The sequence below is a fragment of the Schistocerca serialis genome, unplaced genomic scaffold (genome assembly GCF_023864345.2).
Source record: "Schistocerca serialis cubense isolate TAMUIC-IGC-003099 unplaced genomic scaffold, iqSchSeri2.2 HiC_scaffold_1261, whole genome shotgun sequence".
NCBI lineage: Eukaryota > Metazoa > Arthropoda > Insecta > Orthoptera > Acrididae > Schistocerca > Schistocerca serialis.
In genome coordinates, this window is record NW_026047471.1 from 7,638,867 (window position 1) to 7,661,894 (window position 23,028).

The window sequence follows — 23,028 nt, forward strand, 5'->3', positions numbered from 1 at the left end:
TCCTCCGTCACAGCGGGACCCACCTCCTCTTCCTCAAAATCACCCTCTCCAAACCTTCCAGGAATTTCTGACTTCCAGCCTTGCATCTCAATCCTTCTTAAAAAACCTTAATCCTACACCCAACATCACCACTGCTGAAGCCCAGGCTATCCGTGATCTGAAGGCTGACCGATCCATCGTCATTCTTCCGGCGGACAAGGGTTCCACGACCGTGGTACTTGATCGTCGGGAGTATGTGGCTGAGGGACTGCGTCAGCTTTCAGACAACACCACATACAAAGTTTGCCAAGGTAACCCCATTCCCGATGTCCAGGCGGAGCTTCAAGGAATCCTCAGAACCTTAGGCCCCCTGCAAAACCTTTCACCTGACTCCATCAACCTCCTGACCCCACCGACACCCCGCACCCCTACCTTCTACCTTCTTCCTAAAATCCACAAACCCAATCATCCCGGCCGCCCCATTGTAGCTGGTTACCAAGCCCCCACAGAACGTATCTCTGCCTACGTAGATCAACACCTTCAACCCATTACATGCAGTCTCCCATCCTTCATCAAGGACACCAACCACTTCCTTGAACGCCTGGAATCCTTACCCAATCTGTTACCCCCGGAAACCATCCTTGTAACCATTGATGCCACGTCCTTATACACAAATATTCCGCATGTCCAGGGCCTCGCTGCGATGGAGCATTTCCTTTCACGCCGATCACCTGCCACCCTACCTAAAACCTCTTTCCTCATCACCTTAGCCAGCTTCATCCTGACCCACAACTTCTTCACTTTTGAAGGCCAGACATACCAACAATTAAAGGGAACAGCCATGGGTACCAGGATGGCCCCCTCGTACGCCAACCTATTCATGGGTCGCTTAGAGGAAGCCTTCTTGGTTACCCAAGTCTGCCAACCCAAAGTTTGGTACAGATTTATTGATGACATCTTCATGATCTGGACTCACAGTGAAGAAGAACTCCAGAATTTCCTCTCCAACCTCAACTCCTTTGGTTCCATCAGTTTCACCTGGTCCTACTCCAAATCCCATGCCACTTTCCTTGACGTTGACCTCCACCTGTCCAATGGCCAACTTCACACGTCCGTCCACATCAAACCCACCAACAAGCAACAGTACCTCCATTATGACAGCTGCCACCCATTCCACATCAAACGGTCCCTTCCCTACAGCCTAGGTCGTCGTGGCAAACGAATCTGCTCCAGTCCGGAATCCCTGAATCATTACACCAACAACCTGAAAACAGCTTTCGCATCCCGCAACTACCCTCCCGACCTGGTACAGAAGCAAATAACCAGAGCCACTTCCTCGTCCCCTCAAACCCAGAATCCCCCACAGAAGAACCACAAAAGTGCCCCACTTGTGACAGGATACTTTCCGGGACTGGACCAGACTCTGAATGTGGCTCTCCAGCAGGGATACGACTTCCTCAAATCCTGCCCTGAAATGAGATCCATCCTTCATGAAATCCTCCCCACTCCGCCAAGAGTGTCATTCCGCCGTCCACCTAACCTTCGTAACCTGTTAGTTCATCCCTATGAAATCCCCAAACCACCTTCCCTACCCTCTGGCTCCTATCCTTGTAACCGCCCCCGATGCAAAACCTGTCCCATGCACCCTCCCACCACCACCTACTCCAGTCCTGTAACCCGGAAGGTGTACACGATCAAAGGCAGAGCCACGTGTGAAAGCACCCACGTGATTTACCAACTGACCTGCCTACACTGTGACGCATTCTATGTGGGAATGACCAGCAACAAACTGTCCATTCGCATGAATGGACACAGGCAGACAGTGTTTGTTGGTAATGAGGATCACCCTGTGGCTAAACATGCCTTGGTGCACGGCCAGCACATCTTGGCACAGTGTTACACCGTCCGGGTTATCTGGATACTTCCCACCAACACCAACCTATCCGAACTCCGGAGATGGGAACTTGCCCTTCAGTACATCCTCTCTTCTCGTCATCCGCCAGGCCTCAATCTCCGCTAATTTCAAGTTGCCGCCACTCATACCTCACCTGTCTTTCAACAACTTCTTTGCCTCTACACTTCTGCCTCGACTGACATCTCTGCCCAAACTCTTTGTCTTTAAATATGTCTGCTTGTGTCTGTATGTGTGGATGGATATGTGCGTGTGTGCGAGTGTATACCTGTCCTTTTTTCCCCCTAAGGTAAGTCTTTCCGCTCCCAGGATTGGAATGACTCCTTACCCTCTCCTTTAAAACCCACTTGCTTTCGTCTTCCCCTCTCCTTCCCTCTTTCCTGATGAGGCAACAATTTGTTGCGAAAGCTTGAATTTTGTGTGTATGTTTGTGTTTGTTTGTGTGTCTATCGACCTGCCAGCGTTTTTGTTCGGTAAGTCACCTCATCTTTGTTTTTATATATAATTTTTCCCACGTGGAATGTTTCCTTCCATTATATAGAACCTATAATTAAGTGTTTTAATGGGTCTGAACAACCAAGTGTTGATTACGAAGTGAATCAGAGAATAGTTTCTAAGAAATTAGTTGAAAAAGCACAACAAAGAGTAAGTAAACATAATGAAAAGGCTGTGGAACATCAATACGAAGTTGATGACATCTTCAAAGCTCGACGATAAAGAAAGAGACTCATAAATTTTTCCAGAGATATGAAGGACCATATCGAGTACTAATGATAAAACATCCCAAGACATTATTTTTAGTAGATCCGGCAATTGGATTAGAGAAGGGGAAGTACAATGTATACGTTCCCCAGGGACATTAACATTCTGTGTTAATGGGTGGAGTGACAACCGTCAGATCCCAAGCTGTTTTCGGTGTTTCTTCCAAAACAGTTTTCCTGAACCAAATTCCTTTAAAATTTTACACTATTCTGTCATCTATTCCTAAAATCTATCCTATAATTTTAGTGTTTAGAAAACTGGACATGACAATTAAGTAGAAAATGATCCAGGCAAATGACAGAATAAGGAGGAAAGCAGTATTGCCGTAAAAATAAAATGAATGAAGTATTATATGTGTGGAAAATATAATGTCATGTAACAAACTATACAATAGTGTATAAATTCCCTATTTTATATAGAATATTTTATACCTTTTATCAAAGGTGATGTAAATGGAAGTGTTTGTATCAATTTTGAAAGGGGTGGTTAACATAGATAAAACCATTTTTTACAAGAACACACAAATCATGGCTAACACAAAACATACATCACACTTTCAAACAACCCTCACAAACAAGTGTGCCTGATTCTTCATCACTTGCTGTTTCCATAGGATTGCTAAGATTTCCTTTGGGGACCTCAAGGGTGAAGTTGGGGATGTCCGTTCGGTAGGAGATGATTTAACAGCAAACCACCTCTGGTGTCTCACTCAAGTACCTGTGAGGTAGGAGGTAGGGATCCTGGCGAAGGAGGGTGGGAAGGGTTTCCCATCCTTGAGGCTATCTTTTTTTCTCTTCTTCGATCTTAGCAACCACATCTATTTTTTTCCTATATTACTTCTCAATTGAGGAACTATCTATTTTTTCCCCTCTTTCCATATTCACTAACTTCTATCGCTGAAGAAGTCCTTCCTGGTTTCCATGGTTTCTAATAACCTACATCTTATCTTTAGATAAGAACACCAAAGAATCACACTACATGAACACACATCCACTTACACACAAGAATAACCTTATACACAAACATTGAAATTACAGACTAAAAACCTGTTGCGATGTGAGAACCGCCAGGTGTTGTAGGTGAAAGAATGTGTGTACATAGGAACATGTGTACATATATATAAAAACTATGACAGTTCTACCTCTTTGTGTATACATGAAGAGGTGTATATGAAGAAATTATAGTGGCGATCAACTCATGCACAAAGAGAGACAAAAGCATGTGAGTTAGTGGAATAACTATAAAGCAGTAGTGAGCAGGGGATGGACAAGAAAGAGGCATGAGCAAAGAAAGAGAACGTAAGCTAGAGTGGAATTAATCGTTATAAGTCATTTAAGAAAAATCAGTGGATTGTAGGATAGTGGAACTTAAATAGTGTATGTAGACATATTATCTATGGAGAGTATATAATTTGAGAAGTAGAGGAGAACACTAGGAAATAGATTATGTATTAAGAAGTGAGTGTGAAGTCTGTGATAGATTTATGTCTTAACCAGAAAATACTTAATTAGGTTATACATAGAAGTGTACACTGGGGTAATGAACCGTGAGGCCTATTCAGAAAGGATAAGTGGGGTGTACACAGCATTTACTGAGTATAAAGGGCAGGTGTACCTACATGGAGATAAGATGACCTGTGGCCTATAAAACAGCAATGTTTTATAAAGGGACATACCTACCAGAATGGAAAGAGTGGAAGAGCACTCATAAGGTCAACCCTCAAGTAAGGTATACGTACTGATCCTAGCAGAAGGGGACAGTATCGTGACAGAAGTCACACATTTTATAGCCATTATTCTGGAAAGCATGAATTCTATACAAAATTAGCATTATTGTGTTTCACTTAAATAAATGTCAAAAAGAACACTTTCCTTTTGCTCAGAGTTCCTCCAAACTGCAAAAAATAATAAAACTAGTATGTACTAATAAAATGGTAGTACAAAGAATGAGAACAGAAAATAGATTACTCAACATTACATGATCACCTGAAGTTTACAACTGGAAATAAGGAAAGAGTCCTCACGATTCCTAAATACTAGTCAAGCTTACTAAATCACAAATGAATACTCAGGTCTTGATATCAAAATAAAGTGAGAATAGAATAAAGAGACACTCATATTGCTCTGGAGAAAACAAAGGGTTGTTATTGAAGTGGAAGATGTATATATAAACCTATGTGAGAAATGTATACTGCTAAAATGTAAATGTTATTATGTGTGATATTATGTACGTAATGATTGTGTATAAAAAAAACCTGTTCAATCGGGGGTGGGGGATATGTAGGGATTCGAGAATTATCACGTAAATTCTAGAACCACTCGGCCTTCTACCATCTCGAACACATGATATTTTAGATATGACTGCAAGAAAGTGGAATCCTACCCACTGCGTGTCACATGTTTGTGTGTGCAGGTTGGAAATGAATCATGAGCAGAACGTAGACGTGGCAGCTAAACTGCACCAACAAGTACTTGTCAGTCAATCCATGGAAGTTCAGTGAAAATGGACAGTAGAACCATGGAGTGTTTATGCTACCCTGTTCTAATTGTGTTTTGACCATTGTTATAGTAATGTGAATAGTTGAAAAAGAACCATTAAAACTTTTGTCTTAGCCTTGGTGAGGGAAGACGTGTATTAAGATTCATGTTGAGGATGGAGCCGGCCGGAGTGGCCGAGCGGTTCTAGGCACTACAGTCTGGAAACACATGACCACTACAGTCGCAGGTTCGAATCCTGTCTCAGGCATGGATGTGTGTGATGTCCTTAGGTTAGTTAGGTTTAAGTAGTTCTAAGTTCTAGGGGACTGATGACCTCAGCAGTTAAGTCCCATAGTGCTCAGAGCCATTTGAACCATCTGAGAATGGACATGGTTATTAAGCCTACCTTCTCTTATATGTAAATTAACTTTGTTTCTGACATTTGGACATGTGAGAGACTTACTAACCAGTATTTATTTATGTGAAGAGTGGGATGTTGTAAAATGTCTGAAGTTCAAATATACAGCGTTGGTTGAATCAAATGAAACTTTGTACATCTACTTATTTTTATAAGTGGCAAAAGTCTTGAGAAATTCCTGTAACTTGCAACATATTTCGGAGAAGAAGAGAGAGAGAGTTTGCAGTGACAGGCTAATCAGCAAGGAAGGTTGGCCGAACATCTCAAGTAAGTCATCTCGTTAAAGATGCCTTTAAATTGTGATGATGTATGTGATATAGTGCATAAATATGCCAAAAAAGTATAAGTTTAGATTACATATGTTACCTAAGTTTACAACATCGTTTAGTGCTACGTAAAGGAATAAAATCAAACATTCTCCATGTGTGCATAGTGCAAACATATCTGACATGCATATGTTACTCTGCAGACATAGCACAAGAACATATGAAATGTGTAATGTTGACTCCATTACATGAGACTTTTGTGACCACTGTGTAAGTCAGTTACTAAATATGTTCTGTTGGCAAGTATGCTCAACACCTGTCAACAGTGCCCTCAGATGGAACTTTCTTCCTTTTAAGCGCTGACACAAGGTGCCTGCTGGTCTTCTTCCTGCTGCCTGCTATGGCATGGGTACTTATCTGTTTACAGATACCGTGTGTCATGAGTAACCAGTGATGTTTACATTCACATGTGGAGTGCACTTAGTAGTAGACTACCACAGTAAATATGGAAGTGGGAAACTGAGTCTAAGAAAATAATACAGTGTAAACAATTAATATAAAAACATTCTAACAGAAAGCGTGTACCAAAACCATTTTTTTATTTAGTGTAAATCACCACTTGGTAAGACATATCACCATAATTTTGTTCCAGCTGCACTGCTAATTATATAATCTGATGCCTGTAAGACAAATTTAAATCATGACACTATATATAATATAGTATACTAATATGTGAGAAAAAGTACAAGTTAAGATTATGAGTGTTACACAAGTTTACAAGATTTTTGAGTGCCATTTATAACAACAAAATCAAACATTCTCCATATGTGCATAACTGACATCCATACGTTATTTTGAAGGCACAGTATGACGGCGACTATGTTATATGAGATTTCCATATTTACTGTGGTCCTGGAAGTTTGCATACATACTTCAATGCTTTAAGTTGTCCAAACTGTTAGACTGCCACTAAAAACCCTGTAAAAGATAATATCATGTGGCACGAAGTGATACTTGTGGCCTTCCTTCGGCGCTGGATGCTGAAGAGGGTGGAGCAGTGTCTGATGGCAGTGGCCGTGAAGTAATTCCGCCATCGATGGTCCATCTTGTGGGTGCGAACGATATGAGGTGGGAAAGAGCTGCATCCCTGGTGTGTGCAGAGCAAAGTTTGGCCATCTGCTGCTTCAATGTTCTGACAAAATGTTCCACTTTGCCATTCAACTGTGGATGGATCAGTGCACTAGTTAGATGCTGTATGCCATTGTGCTCACAGAATGTTTGAAATTCATTTGAAATGAACTGAGGGCCGTTGTCTGACACTATTACTTCAGATAAACCTTCGAGGCAAAAGATCATTGAAAACACCTGAATTGTGCAACCTGCCATTGTCGATTTCACTGGAACAGCAAAAGGGAACTTGCTATACAAGTCAAACTCACTCAACCAATGATTGTTCCGAAAAGGTCCTGCAAAGTGTGAGTGCACATATAGCCATGGCGATTACAACTTAGGCTAAGCACAGAATTTTTATGGTGGATTGGACTGATTTTCCGCACATGGGTGACACTGTGAAATCATCTGTTTGATTTGGCTGTCCATACCCAGCCAAATACAGTGTCAACATGCTAACTGTTTCGTACGAACAATCCCCCAGTGTCCTTGGTGTGAAGTAACTGCAACACTTCTTTTTGCAAAGCTTTGCGGATCAATACATGTGACTGACCACTGTTATTTTGTACAAGAATCACGCCTTTCTTTTCAGCGAGGCTATGCTGATGTGTAAAGTATCGGTGCACCACAGAGTTCTTTATGTAATGCAAGGAAAGAGGACAATATGTGCAAATGTAGTTGAGCAAAATCTGGATCAGCGTCCGTGGCCTGTGCAATTTTCTTATAGTTCAGCAGAAAAGATTGAAGCTATTCAGAGTCCTGAGCATTGATGTGACAACAAATGCAGCAGAAGCATCAAAGTCTGTTCCAGGGCCATTTGGAATACATGAAAGCACGCCTGCATTACCATGTTGAGCTGTCAGATGATACATTATCTAGTACTGGTATTGAGACGAGAACAACAAAACTCATCTTTGCAATTTTTGGGCAGTTTGTACAGGAAGCAGTTTTATCAGATGAAACAAGGACTGCAAATGCTTGTAATCCATTACCAAGTAAAATTTTCTGGCATACAAATAGTGGTGAAATTTGATGACACCATACACAATACTGAAAGCCTCTTTTTCAATTTGTGATTAGTTACACTGAGCTTTAGGCAACACTTTTGATGTGAAAGCAATAGGCCTCTCTTTATTACCAATTCTGTGTGAAAGCCCTGCACCGATTTCGTAAGAGGAAGCATCAACTTGCAATACAACTGGTGGTTTGTCGCGATCTAAATGAACTAAGCATTTATCACTGAGCAATGCACCTATTAGTATTTGCAAAGCTGCTTCACATCATTTGTCCAAACAAAGGCGACATTGTATATAGTCTTCATGGGTTTGCCACCAGTTCACGTTGTGCAAATTCCACAATACTTCCTCAGAGCAGCTGTCCTACATCTTCAGGTGATTCAACCTTGCTGGTGGCTAGGTATTGTAGTGATTTGAGAATTTCTGTGTAAATTCTAGAACTACTCAGCCTTCTACCATCCTGAACACACAATATTCTAGATATGAGTGTGGGATGGTAGAGTCCTTCCTACTGCGCATCACATGTTTGTGTGTACAGGTTTAAAATCAGTCACGAGAAGAAAGTAGACGCGGCGGTCGAACTGCACCGACAAGTATCTGTCAGGCAATCCATAGAGATTTTAGTGCATGTGTAAGGAAGAACCATGGAGTTTTTATGCTGCTCTGCTTATTGTGTCATTGACTATTGTTATGTGAAACAAGAACAGTTGAAAAAGTACTCTTTTAGACTTTTGGCTCAGTCTTGGTAGAGGCAAGACATATTTTCCAATTCATTTTGAGAAAGTCATAGTAGTCGATCCAACTTTCTTTTAACTGTAACTCATTTTGTTTCCAATGTGTGACGGTATGAGGTACTTACAGGAAGTTACATATGTATGTTGAAAGTGTGAATTATATTGTGCATGAAAGTCAAATACGTCATTAACTGACGAAAAGGAAAGTTTGTATGTATACTCATTTTATTAGTAGTAAGAGGCTTAAAAGTTCCTGTACCTATCGCTATTTGATGGAGAGGAAGTCAAGAGATTTTCCAGCAGCCAACTATCTCTTAAAGAAGAGGGATGCAAAATTCCAAGTCACCTCGTGAAGAAGTGGAATGCGGTTTGGAGAAAAAAAATCAGTATAACCCACAGTCACACTTTAAGCCATCAGAATGTTAGAGTACGACTGAGGGTATCTGCACATTGAGGCCCCGTTTCATGACACGAGTGCGAAGAATGTGTACGTGTGGAAATTGCACATGCACAGTGATTTGTGGATGGATGGTGCCATACTAAAACGTGGAAATCGCAGAGGGTTCTCCTGCGTGCGCACGGTACGCTGCGTTTACTAACAGTATGGCCAGACATTATTCATCAAAGACCATAATAGACCAATGTTATAATGGGTCTGTTATCAAAAAAATCTTGATTTTAGTGTTGTGGTTTAATAGCAGTTGACAATTGTGGAATACTGTCTGAATACAGGACATCACATGATTTATGAAAAGATGGAAGTTTTATCCCCGGCGTCATTTTGGGATTGCATCACAAAGGAAGCAATACATATCTGTACTGCTGCTAATCTCATCAACAGGGATGTGGGATTTCAACTGAGCACAGCCTGGAACCCTGGATTAGCTGCTATTAAATCACAATGCAAAAATCAATATTTTTCGATAACAGACCCATCATATCATTGTTCTAGTACGGTCTTTGGTGAGTAATGTCTGTCTGTACTGTTAGTAAACGCAGCATACAGCGCATGCACAGGAGAGTCGCTCTTTGATTTTCGGCAGTGGATGTTTGAGTATGGCACTATCTACCTGCAAATCATTGCACATGCATGATTTCCAGGCCTGCGCATTCTTTGTGGGCATGTTCTAGAAATGGGACATCGATGTGCGGATACCATCAGTCGTACCTAGCCACAAGCAAGGTTGAACCAGCTGAAGATGTCGGACAGTTGCTCTGAGCGTATATTGTGGCATTTGCACAACATGATCCAGCATTAAACCCGTGAAGACTGTTTACAACATACCTGCCGGGAAAGCTTGAAGAGTCACAAAGGGGACATTATTGCGATGCCAGTGATGCAGTGGAGCTGCGATTTGTGCAGCATTTGGTATGAACCAAATATAATAGTTCATTTTCCCTAAAACTGACTGCAATTCTGTGATATTGTGAGGAACTGGCAAGTCTCATATGGCTAACAAATGCGACTGAAGTGGATGTACACCTTGACTGTTTGACATGACCAAGATACTGCAATTTAGGTTTAAAAAAGTGACACTTGTCCAGTCTACACTTTAGTCCTGACTCAGATAACGCACAAAACAAACCACGTTCTTCAGGTGTATGACCTGCTATGATAATATCATCCAAATAGTTTGAATAGTTTGGCATTTTGCAGTCATCTGTTCCAAATACTGTTGTAAAATGGTGGGTGTGGAAGCACTGCCAAAAGGCAAACACAAATATTTAAATAAACCCAAATGGGTATTTACTACACACACTTTTTGAGATTCTTCACCGAGCAGTATTTGGAGATATGCATGGCGCAAACCAGTTTTTGAAAAATAGTGTCTATCAACTAATCTGTCCTTGAAATTCTCTGGCTGTGGCAGTAGATAAGTATCAATAACAGTTTGTGAGTTGACTGTAGACTTAAAGTCAGTGAATGCGACCTGGAGGTTTGGGGAGCAAGACCAGTGGACTTGTCCGTTGACTAGCTGATATGGGTGCAATAACTAGATTATATTGCACTTCTTTAAGTTCACCAGCGAATTTGTCCTGCAATGCAATGGGAACAGTTCTGGCCCAGCAAAATTTTGGCTGAGCATTGTCTTTAAGCGTCATATGTGCAACAAAATTGTTAGCTTTTCCTAAAACTTCAGAAAAGAGTTCCGGGAATCCTTTTAGCAAGCTAACTACACAGTCTTCTGCATTGAATGCAGATGCTGACAACACATTGTCTTGAATGTTAAAGCCAAACAAATGATAAGAATCAAAACCAAATATGTTCTCACAATCGCGTGATTGCAACACTGTAAAAGTCACTGTTCGTGTATGTGAGTGATAAATGGTAGGCAAAGTACATGTTCTGAGAAGAGGTATGTCTTTTACATTATAAGCCATCAGTTGCGTGCTAGTTTGAGAGAGGCAAGGGGGGCCTAACACTTCATATGTGTGACGATTTAGCAGTGTGACATAGGCACCCACCTCGAATTGAAATTTCACAAGTTCCCCACATATAAGTAAATGAACAAAAAGTTTGTTTGACTGATGTATCACTGATGAATCTGGTGCAGCTTGCTAGTTGCAGACTTGGAATGTACTGCTTTTATGACATGGGCCTTGTGTCTAAATTTTTGTGAGTGGGGCAGATTCTTATTTTTGTTCTGTCACAAACATATGGATTGCACATGTCCTTTTCTACCACAGGCGTAACACAGAGCCTGTCGGGAGGGGCAGTCTTGGCGTTTGTGCTGTGAATAACACCGAGGGCAAGACTTAATTCTGTTCGCCTGTTTAGTGAACCGCTTACACAATGTGGAACGTTGTTTACTCAGAGCGGCTAGTGCACGCCGCCGGTGCAGAATGAGGTGATCGCAAGCAAGGGACTCAACCCGACAGATAGCTGGCTGCTCAAATTAATGAGTCAAGAAGGCACCAGAATCGTACTGATCTAGTATTTGCACTACCTGCTGAAATGATGGATCGGACTGTTTCAGAATCTGTTCTCTGAGTTTGACATCAGGTACTTTATACACGATCGCATCACGCAACATAACATCTGAATGTAAAGCACCGCAAGTACATTTGAATTTGCATTTCCTTGTCGTACCTTGCAAATCTGTTACCTGTTTCCGATAAGTTTGATCTGGCCTTTTTTGAAATTAAAGAATTGATATCTAGCTGCTACGACTTTCACTTGTTGTTCATAATAGTTAGTTAGAGAAGCGATTACTTGGTCATAATTAAGTTCACTTGGAGTTGTGTTGAGGATACAACTTCTGGATAAGTCTGAACACTGTACTTTCTACTGTTGATAATAAATATGGAAGTTTCACCATACCTGGTACATTGTGGGCAATGATGTGGGCTTCAAACCACAACCACTCTAGCCATTCCTCTTCTTGTTCACAAAACTGTCAAAAAGTTAGTGTAGCAACTGTAGTAGGTGGTGCTTGTTCTGGCAGGTGCACAGCTTTGGCCAGCAGCTGCTGCAACATGTTGAGTAATGTGGAGATTTGTTGAGTGTGGAACTGAAACACCTGCATTAGCTTTGTAGCATCTAATGCTTGCAGCTGCGGCGCCTGAGCAGGGGGCGGTCAGGTGAGGTGGGCATGTTGTTCGACACAAATGCAACAAATAGGCAAGGCAAGTAAACAAAGAAAGTAAAAAGTTTCTGCAATGATGACCTGAAAACACTGATAAGCAAAAACGACAAGAAACTGTTAAAGCAAATAATTGCCCCTGCAAAGTAAAGACAAAGAGAGAATTAAGGCACCAGCACAATATAAACAAAAATGCTGTGGCCGTCAGGCTCTGGGTTTGGCAGATACTCATCGCCAAATGTGAGGTCTTGCCCACTTGTCTCGTATAGGATGCCTAAAGGATGCTGTGTTCTTGGAATGTTCTCGGAATTCATGTAAAATCACATTAATAGTTTTCTTACAAATGAGAAGAGTGACAATATTCAACGTGTATTTATAAGTGGTTGCAAGCGATGGGCAACATGCAAAATAAGTGTCCTTTGCTATATACAGTGTTCTTGCAAGCAATTGATATGGATCACATGTCACTGTTATTGTAGCACTCTCTGCTAGGTCGTGCTAGTGCTGTCCGAATACTGAGCCGATACTGAGCGACCAAGGCTGGCAGGAGCAGTGCTTATATTCTCTTCTTGTAAAGGCCACTCCTGTCATAGTGTGTTCTAATCAGTGCACCATTGGTTGACGTCGTTTCACTGCCTTCTCTTGTTTGCGTTCTTCATCTTTCTTCCGGCAATTGTGGTTACGCCAGAACAAGTTTTATGGACTGTATACCATAGTAACTGTTCATAACACAGTTACAATGTAATTATTTTTCACAATTAATGTTGTATGCAATATTTCTAATTGCAATTACAATTTAAAAATATATATTACCTTGCACCACTACTGCTATCCATTTCTCTTTTTATAACCTTCTCCCCTCACAACCAGCTTTTACCATGTTTATTTCCCCCCCCCCCCCCCCCCCCCCCCTGCCACCCTTTTCTCATATTAGCCGTAGTAATCATTTTGAGATAGTACTAATACATTAATACACTGAACATTACAGTTCATTGTCCTTTTCTAAGTGATTGAAAATACACATGATTTCGCTTGGCAATGTTCCCATCAGAAATAATCTTGGCTCAATAGTTAATCCATCCTCCACCATTCTTATCTTACACTATCCACTTGAAGATGTCAGCAACAGAGTGAAATAGTGGAAGGAAATATAGTGAACATGCAGACCCTCTACATGTGGGATAAATACTGAGAAAAAGAGAGAAGAAAACAGTTGTTGAAATGTGGTGAGGGAATCACAAGATGATCAGTAGTGTATACATTTATTGAAAAATGTCTCCCATTGAAAAAATAATCTAAGTTTACCAATGTTTTTAAAAAGTTTGTGACGTGATCGACAAAATACCACATGAGTGATTCCTACTTCTGTAATAAATTCAGAGAAAATGAATTGTAAATAATTGACACTCAATATTGTGTACCAACAATCAGCTTCCAATAGTGTTCACAAGGAAAAGAAAAACACTTGTTGTATTCTTTTTGTATGTCAGCACATAATAATGAAATATTATCCTTTAAAGTAAAAAGAATAAAGTGGCCCCCTTCCCACTTTATGTCCAGGTCCCCAGTTTTAAATAGCCCTCCTCTCTTGGGTGACATACGTTGTCTGTGGTTATATCAATGCAGAAATACCAGTATCAATACAGAAATACCAAGAATCAAAAGTTAATGTTGCCAGATACTGCATTTTGAAAGACCAGGTTAAAATAGCAACAATATGGAAAGGATAGATTGCTACTCCACGTATCGGAGGCATTAGTCGCAAACAGGCACAGTGAAAACAAGCGCGCGCGCGCCCACACACACACACACACACACACACACACACACACACACACATTCACAACTGACATGTACAAGGCCATTGTAATCTCCAGGTGCTAGGGCTGACTGCATCTAGCATCAGGAGATGACAGTGGCCACTTGTGCGTGAATTGCGGTTGTATGAATGTGTGAGACTTTTCTACTTCTGATGAAGGACCATGTCCAAAAGCTGAATATTTCCAGTATACTTTTTCGTTGTACATGTCTATGACTTAATGCCTCCTCTATGAGCTGAGTAAAAGTCCATCCTTTCCACATTGATATTAATCCGTACACTGTATTTAATATGCAGTTTTGTTATGGTGGAACAATCTTGGATTCTCTTTCCTTAGAGTCTGTTTCTGTGTGGAATATGGTGGTTAGTGTACAGATACTCATATAAACTTGCTGTCAAAGTTTGCCTGTGAATGATAATTGTATTATGGCATTAATAAGACAGTGACCACACTTAGCCATCATAATAGAAATCACTCTTCTAATGATCCATGCGTAATGTCACAGCAGATAACCTTGCAAATGGTAGTCCTTTTTATAGTTGGTATAGGTGTGCATATGTGGGCACTAACAGTTCAAAACTTCTCATTTATTTTCAGCTAGGCCTAGATTAAGCCTTTAGCTTGACAGTCTTTCATTAGTTCATGATTCTCAAGAAATAACTCCAATATATGCCATGTAATATGAATGTATGCTATATCATAATCACACAGTTGTAAGTTATGAAACTGGACTTCAGTGCAGCAGCAAGGATAAGTAAGTGATAAACATTTTCTTGCCACTGTAACATTGCTTTCTAAACATGAAAGAGACCATTCCTGTATTTGAGGGTAATAGGACAGGATTGTAAAACTGAGTCCTACAATAGATATTAAATAGGCTGTTGAATATGAATTAATAAAAAACTACACTTCCATTGTGTTGGCACATAGTATGTGTAAGATTATGCCTTCCCTTACAGCAGTAAGTATGTAAAGATAATTAAAATGCCAAATATAGAAAATGTCACCAATTTGTATATTTCTTTAACAATGTGCTACACCAAATTATATATCCCATTCTCTTCGTAAGTAGCTGCTTTTCCTATTTTTAAGGTTGCACAGTTGAAAATAAATCTGTATTTGATTAAATATGTGACACATCCTCATGTACCAATCCATGAAGTGAAGTGAACAGTGTTCTAACATCATGGTTGGACTGTCTGGCACAATGTTACCTCAGTGCACCACCTTTTCAGAAAGACAATCGGTATTACTAAGCAACTATCCTTGAACCTAGTACCAGTTGCAGTTTGCCTTTTGACAGCTTCCAGTGGGAATGAAAGTTTGAATTTTGACATTTTGTCTAGTTATTGACTGAATTTAAAAATGTAGTATGCTGTCATAATTTACTCATTATGAGGTTTATTCTTATGTTAATAGTTTAAAACAGTAAGACAAGTACTGCAGCTAGAAACTGTGTGTGTGTGTGTGTGTGTGTGTGTGTGTGTGTGTGTGTGTAACTGGTGGCACATAAGTGTGTGTGTGTGTGTGTGTGTGTGTGTGTGTGTGTGTGTTGTGTGTGTGTGTGTGTGTTGTGTGTGTGTGTGTGTGTGTGTGTGTGTAACTGGTGGCACATAAATATCCGGACTTTATTCATCCAGTACTTCAGAATGAGGGCACTTGGCAATTTCCAGTGAACTTTACACACAATTTCAAACATTAATGAAACATTTTTTCGCTGATTCCATCCACAGAGTGAAGAAAGGAAAAAAGTTTATCGGTCACTACATTTTCACTGTTCATGCAGTAAGATTTCGCCATCATATATGATTTTTTAACTTCTTATTTCTATGTTATTAACTATTCACAACATAGTTTGTAGATAGTATCCACATACGCCTTTGAATGTACCTGCAAAATTATATCATTGTTGACACAGAGTTCAGGTGATATAATGTCATAAACAATGAGATGTTTGAAAAACTAGTTTTTGCTTAAAACAGATCGCAGATTACCCAGGCTGCATTCATCCAGTGTTTCATAGTGAGAATACTTATAGACTTCCAACAAACTTTAAGCATAATATCAGACCTTTTCCAAGCTTTTTCTCACTTAAATGCTTAATATAAAATATTCAACACATTAACTTCTATGTAAAATAATCAGACATTTGGAACATTTTATACATGGGAATTTTTAAACAGTTTGGAATTTGGTGGTAAGAAGCTAAACAGTTAGTGAATAAAACTGTATTCAATTCAAAATATTAACTACTCATTTCACAGTGTTAGGCTAAATATGTCTTTAATAAATCTGAGTTTAATGTGGTCTTATTTACTTATCTTAGAACTCATGTAAAGGCTTAATAACACCGTCTTTCTTGAAAACTGCATTAAAAATTTTGATAGCCCTGGTTTGTGAAACTTGGTATGAATACCACACACATGAGCAATGTGCTACTGTGAGGGAAAAGAGTGGTAAACAATGCATTCTGCTGGTGAACACGTTTCCTGGTATCCTTTCGGTGAATCAAAATGTTCAGTTGCATATGAGTCAATCTGGTCATCCACTTCATGGATCCAGGAACTGTTGCTCTCAGGTGTTTGTGTGATATGACTGACTCTAATTGTGACTCATTAATCATGTACTTTTTATGTTTGGTAAATTTGCAGGACTGCATTTATATCTGTTAGGAATTAACTTCTGGTTTTTATACTAGCCTTATATTTTCTAAAGATATAACTAAATATTTAGTAAAACTGGCTACTAAATTTTAATGCACAATATTGGCCATAATAATTCCCCCACTCTCTGTGCATGTTTTGAAGCCACTTACAAACCAGGTGTGATCCTGATTAACCCTTTGACTGCTAGAGATGTGCTCTCTGCATTCTGTGCTGAGCATGGCTTTGTTGTCAGTGTTACTGCTCACCTAATGCTAGTACCTGTGCTAACAGGTGGTGTTCCAGGCATTATGAAATACTTATCATACAGTTTTAAGAAAACTATGTGGTGAAAAAATTTGATTTTTGCATATCTTACCATCTGATGTCTTCACTTGATAAAGGACTGAATTTCTTTTTGTTATTTGTCATAACTACTGTGCTGCATCAAATAAAGTAAAGCATTACATGAAATTTTAAAGAGTTTGCATTGCATAGCCTTTGCATATGGCTGATTTTAGCTCATATATTGGTATGTACGAAATGTAGATAAAATATCAAAATGCTTTTGAAAACTGAGAGCACAAGAATATTTCACTTCATTGTCAAAGCATTGGTTTTTATATCCAGTGGATGTTCATGCACAGAATGTTCAGTTCCATCCCTGCACATTGGGAATAAAGTACTCATAGCAGTTGTTATATTTCATTAATGATTCAAGATATCAAAATGAGGATTTTAGAAAATGACAGCATGAACCATACATTGTGTGATATGTAGGTGAAAACTTTTTTGTTCATGAAGATAAGAAAGTAAATTGTTCACAGGAGTTAGAGAATGGATGGAGTGGGATGCATAGACACATTAGTAGTGCTTAAGGAAAACCAGGAGGCTGCATTTTAACAGGTCCTTAACATATGAGGAGCACGGGGAATGATGAGTTAACTCGCCCACAGCGATCAAAGAGTTAACAGGTTTATTGGAGTCCTGCAACACAGAGTACATCCTGTTACCCTTGTCCATGGTACTTTGAAGACTGACTATCAAGAACATTAAATTGGTTCATGTGATCAGAATTTTTTGCAACCATGCTGATGCCATGGAAAAGATTATTTTGTTCTGTATAGTTCCTCCTGCTTGAATTTTGATACAGTACACTGAAGGGCCAAAACATTGTGACCACTTGTTTATAGCATGTTGCTTCACCTTTCTAATGCTATACAGTATCAGTTTTGCTTGTCATCACAACTTTTTTATATTTGTTTTAAAGAGGAAACATAGTTATATTGAAAACTTTATTGGTAACAAATACAGGAAAGTTTGAGCTATCGTTTGTTATCATTTAGACGTCTTTCATATTGTGAGACCAACTGTCGTATTACTGTGTTGGAGGAGGCTGGGAATGAAACCAGCTAATGTAACTGGCATTTCCAGCTCTTAATTTGGTGGAAATGCTGACTGGAGGGCGGGAATTTCTCGAATGTGAAGGAAAGATAGAAATTGCTGAGAGCAAGAACTGTATGGTGGAAGATAAAATAGTTCCTGCCAAGCTCCTTCACAACAGTTGTTGTGCAGCAGTCCTTATGTGGGTGAGCATTTTCATGGGTTAACACACCTGCGTTGAGCATTCTTGTTTGGAATGTCTCATCACAATTTCCACAACGTTTCATAGTGACAGTAACAGGCGGCAAGGCATTTGCCGTTCCATTGCTGGGCAGGCAGTTAATGGGCAGAATGCCCCTCCTGTCCCAGAACACCAAGCACCTACTTTCCCCACCAACAATGTCTCCTTGAACTTCGTCTTGACGGGAGACCTACTTCTCTATTCTACAAACCACTGTGAAGTGATGGCAGAGGGTGTGTTCCATTGTACCAGTTATCAGTGCTTTTTCCTGTTCCATTCATGTATAGAGTAAGGGCAGAATGATTGCTTACACACCACTTGTCTAATCTTGCCTTCGTGATCCCTGTGGAAGCACTATGTTTGGGTTGTAAGATATTCCAGGATTCATCACTTATATTTGCTTCTAGAAACATTCTAAGTAGGATTTCTCATTCCAGTTTGCATCTGTGAATTCAGTTCTTTAATCAGCTTCCTGACACTCTACCATGTATCATTTCATATCCCCACAAATTGTTACACCCAAGTACTTGTGTGAGTTAACTGATCCCACTGTGAAGTTGACTGATCCCATCGTGAAACCGGTAATGTTGCTTTGATTCCAGAGTAAAGTCAACAACCCAAATCTCGGGTTATCTTCCATTAGGAACGTGGATGCACTCAACAACTGTGATATGACTTTCAAAATGACTTTTCAAACCCACATCTCATCACCTATTATGATCCTGTCGAGGAACTCGTCACAGTCATCATGGTTCTGCTGCAGAAATGTCACTGCTGCTCTGAAGCAATTTATTTTGCATTGGTTGTCAGGTTTATCAGTACCCACCTGCTACACACATTCTTGAACAGAAAGATGCCATTGATGTTGGGAAAGACATCAAGCATGAGGGGGTGCTGGTGTTCTGTAATAATTTTATTGTAGTCCACGGCTGTCATGTTGTCTTCAATCATTATCTCAGATCCCAAGGAAGTCCCTGTGAATTTTCTCTGTAGCTTGATACTGTTCCCAACATCCCTGTGTCTGTGTCATGGTGTGTGTTTTGAGCTGCTGTTTGCCTGGATGACTGCATGTCTGTACATCAATCCAAGCAATAAGTTTCTATTAATCCATGGTCCAATCCAGATACTCTCATGCCTGCTGCAGTCATAGTTGACAATAGTTTTGAATCAACATGAAAACACATAGGGGTTATCTGTTGTTTAGTTCCATGCTCAGCAATATGTGTTGAACGGTGGGATCCTAAACTCTTGTGCCTGCACAAGCATTGTGCTTTGTGGTTAGATCTGCCACAGATCATAGCATATTCTGTATGTTGTAGTGGACTACCACCTGACCGTCACATGCTGTGATGGGCTTGAATGTCCAATACCATGTCACCTACTTGGGATTCCACGATCTTTAAAAATGATTTTCCATAGATGAGTACAACAGTAGCATGTGAACAGTTGACTAGCTTTGCAGATTCTGAGATGCTCATTTCCAGGCACTGGGACAGAGTCCATTATGCCAGATGATTTCCTCATTTGCAGCCATATAATCACTACAATTATTGCACTTTCATATCTACTCTGTCTATATAATTCCCTTATCTCAGATGCCTCAGTGTCGCCAGGCTGCATTCAGTCTAGCAGTAGCAGGTGGGCGTAATATTTTGGTTCATCACTGTAGAGGTGAATAATGCAGAATGTTAATTTCGTGTGTTAGCTCTGCTCTCTAATACGTGTTATGTGTGATGTTTTCCAACTGTTGATAACTGTCCTATGTTCAGTGAAACTCTCCTCTTCTGCATCTGCCATAACATGGCATGGGAGAAGAATTTTGTAGTGGCCCAGATTCAGTATCAATTTCAGACACAATTTCATTCTTTTTTTTTTTGGAAGGGATCCTGATGTCACAGACAAATGAACAGATGGTTTACAGGCCAGTCATTTTTGGAGAAGTGGTATATACAGGAGTGAACAGTAATGAAAGTCCTTCTGGAACTTCAAGTATGTTTCTCTGGGCAATCTTCCAATACACCAACTTTCAGCAGCTTCCAGTTACTCAGCAGTTGATAAAGACGACTTTCAGTGGTGTATAAATTTCCCAAAACTCACACTGAGCCTAGAAGCAGTGTTCACAATGAGGTTCCTTTCTAATTAAGATTAATGGGCTCAATCTCACACCAACATTCACTAAATAGGGAAAGCTCTTGTAGAAACACTGGTAAGGATAAATGGAAACCAAAATAACTGATAAAGTCGTGAAGAATTTATGATAAAAAGAGGTGGTGCAGTTAAAAAAGTCACAGTATCTAAACAAAGTCCATTCGCATGGGACATACTAATTAAGAATTTTTTATTAAAAACATAAGAGTCTTTAGACATGTGACTTGTTACATCAGTACTGTGTAACTGGGAAACTGTTTTTGTCCTACTGCTCATTATACTTGTGGGAGTATTGAGCTTAAGAATAAACTATAGGAGATTTGTCTGTGAACCAAGTGGGCAAGATATTGAATTGTGATCTGGCTCTTTAAAAGAAACCTCTTCAGATCAATATGTCCTTTCCCCACTGCATTGCTTCTCAAGAAAGCCACATCTACTGCAATAAACAGCCTCTCTCAAAACATACAGAGGGACTGACAGTAGAAATTAACATTCCAGTTTTGTGGCAAAAGAGAAGCCAATTCTGACTGGTTCAAAGATGGGAGGGGTGACAACAAACAAAGATAGATTGAAAAGACCAAAGATATAAATAGATGCCTGAGAAAACAGAAAGAAAGTACTGCATTGTTTGAGCCCCTTTCTCATTGTGAACTCAAGATGGGAAACAAGCTCCCCATCTTCTATATGCATCTTGCCATTAATGACTCTTCTTTCTCTTTCTTTATTTTGTGTTCCTTATCAATATGAACTTTTACTTTTCCTATTATATTTTTTAGAACTCTGTGCCTCATTCAGTAAAAAAAGAACCCTTACAGATTTACTTTCATGTCCATCTCTCTATGAAGAGAGACCTTTTTTTTTTCAGGAATGGGTAGCTGTATCAAATTGAAATTTATGTCTGATACTAAAGACTATGGTTCCTTGGTGGTGTAAAACATTTAAGTTTCTGAGTCGATGTAATCAAAAGATATAACCATTTATGTCGTCTGTTTTGATAAAAAGTCACTCATCAAAACCTATAGAGGAAATATCTATGTACGTAATTAAGCTTGTACTGAACCCTCAAAGTGCAAGTCCTACTTGCACTTCTCTGGTTTTCTTGTTTTGTTTCCATTATCATCTTGCAATTTCTTATAGGTTTTATGTTAATCCTTGACATTCTTATTATTATTATTAACAGTTCTTACCTTACTCCGTTTGTCTGAAGACTGAGATGGTACATCGAATGACATTGAACTCTTAATTAACAGGCATGGGGCTCAATCCCCATCCATTCAACCATATTTAGGTTTTCTCCTCTAGACCATATTTAGGGTAGTATCATTACAGATATGGCCTTTTGCTTGACCAACGCTCCAACTATAATTGTGATCTATCTCAGATGACACTGACACTTTTCCTGTTGTGTTTCTGTCCTAATCCATATTTTCAATGATTTTACATCTCCTCTAAAACATGTGCATCTTTCTTTTGCTTATTCCTCATCTTTCTTTCTCTTTCTGCTGAGGGAATACTTAAAAATTCCAAGATGTAGAAGGTCAATCATGCTTTCTAATTTATGTGTGTAACAACCTTGCTTTATTTCTTTCTTCTTTGGCTACAAGGTTATATATGTTCTTCTTGAGTCTTGCATATGATTAATTTTCATTTACTGTTAAAATAACTTTGCAAGAAATTTCCTGTGATGGTTTTGCTCTGCTTTAAAGGTCTGGAGTCCAAATTACGGCTAATCTGTAATGGTCTGCTGGGTCCCACACACAGGCATTCAAATCAAAGCAAATCTTGGGAAAACACAATTATGGTGAGTACAATATCTGGACTTGTGGGTGTGTTATCAGTAATATTCCATCTTAATGATTTTGTTCTTTGTTCCAGGGGTTTTCAAAGCCCATTTTGCTAAGAGAGATACTTTCTCTGATGGGCACGAATCTCAGATTGCAGAGACTACTTGTTGAATATAGTGACTAGCTCACACAATTAGAACAATCTGCTCAGTTATTTAATGGAATGGAAAATCAGTGAGAAGGTTACCATAAAGTGTTTTCATTACACAGAATGTCGTGAAAAGTTGTGTAATACAGGTGCAATTTTGTGAAGTGACTTGCCTAATGACAAAATGTTTATCTTATTTTTTAAATAGTACTTTAAATAAAATTATACTTAGTATTACTGCTGTTCTGTGGAGTATCATGCTAAACAACATTGTGGTGTCAGTGATGAATATTTTTCTGTCTTACTGTCACCACAAAATTAGAGATATTCAAACATAATTCATATGGAGACATGAGCAATGTGTTCAGTAAGCAAACTTCACTGCCATGTAGAACACTAGTGTCCCACCTCAGGCAACAAATTATTATTTGTTATTTTGTGTGTGTTTGTACCTGTTCTTATTTGTTCTGCTGTTAAGTGATAAGAAAATCAGTATATTTTAATAAGCAACATCTTACGTTATCAGTATTCATCACATAACATT

General features: G+C 39.4%; 1 pseudogene; it reads left to right on the top strand.

Moving 5' to 3' along the window:
• Positions 1-22,520, top strand: part of LOC126438173 (protein HIRA-like) — a 450,749-nt pseudogene extending 428,229 nt beyond the window's left edge.
• The last annotated feature ends 508 nt before the right edge of the window (positions 22,521-23,028 follow it).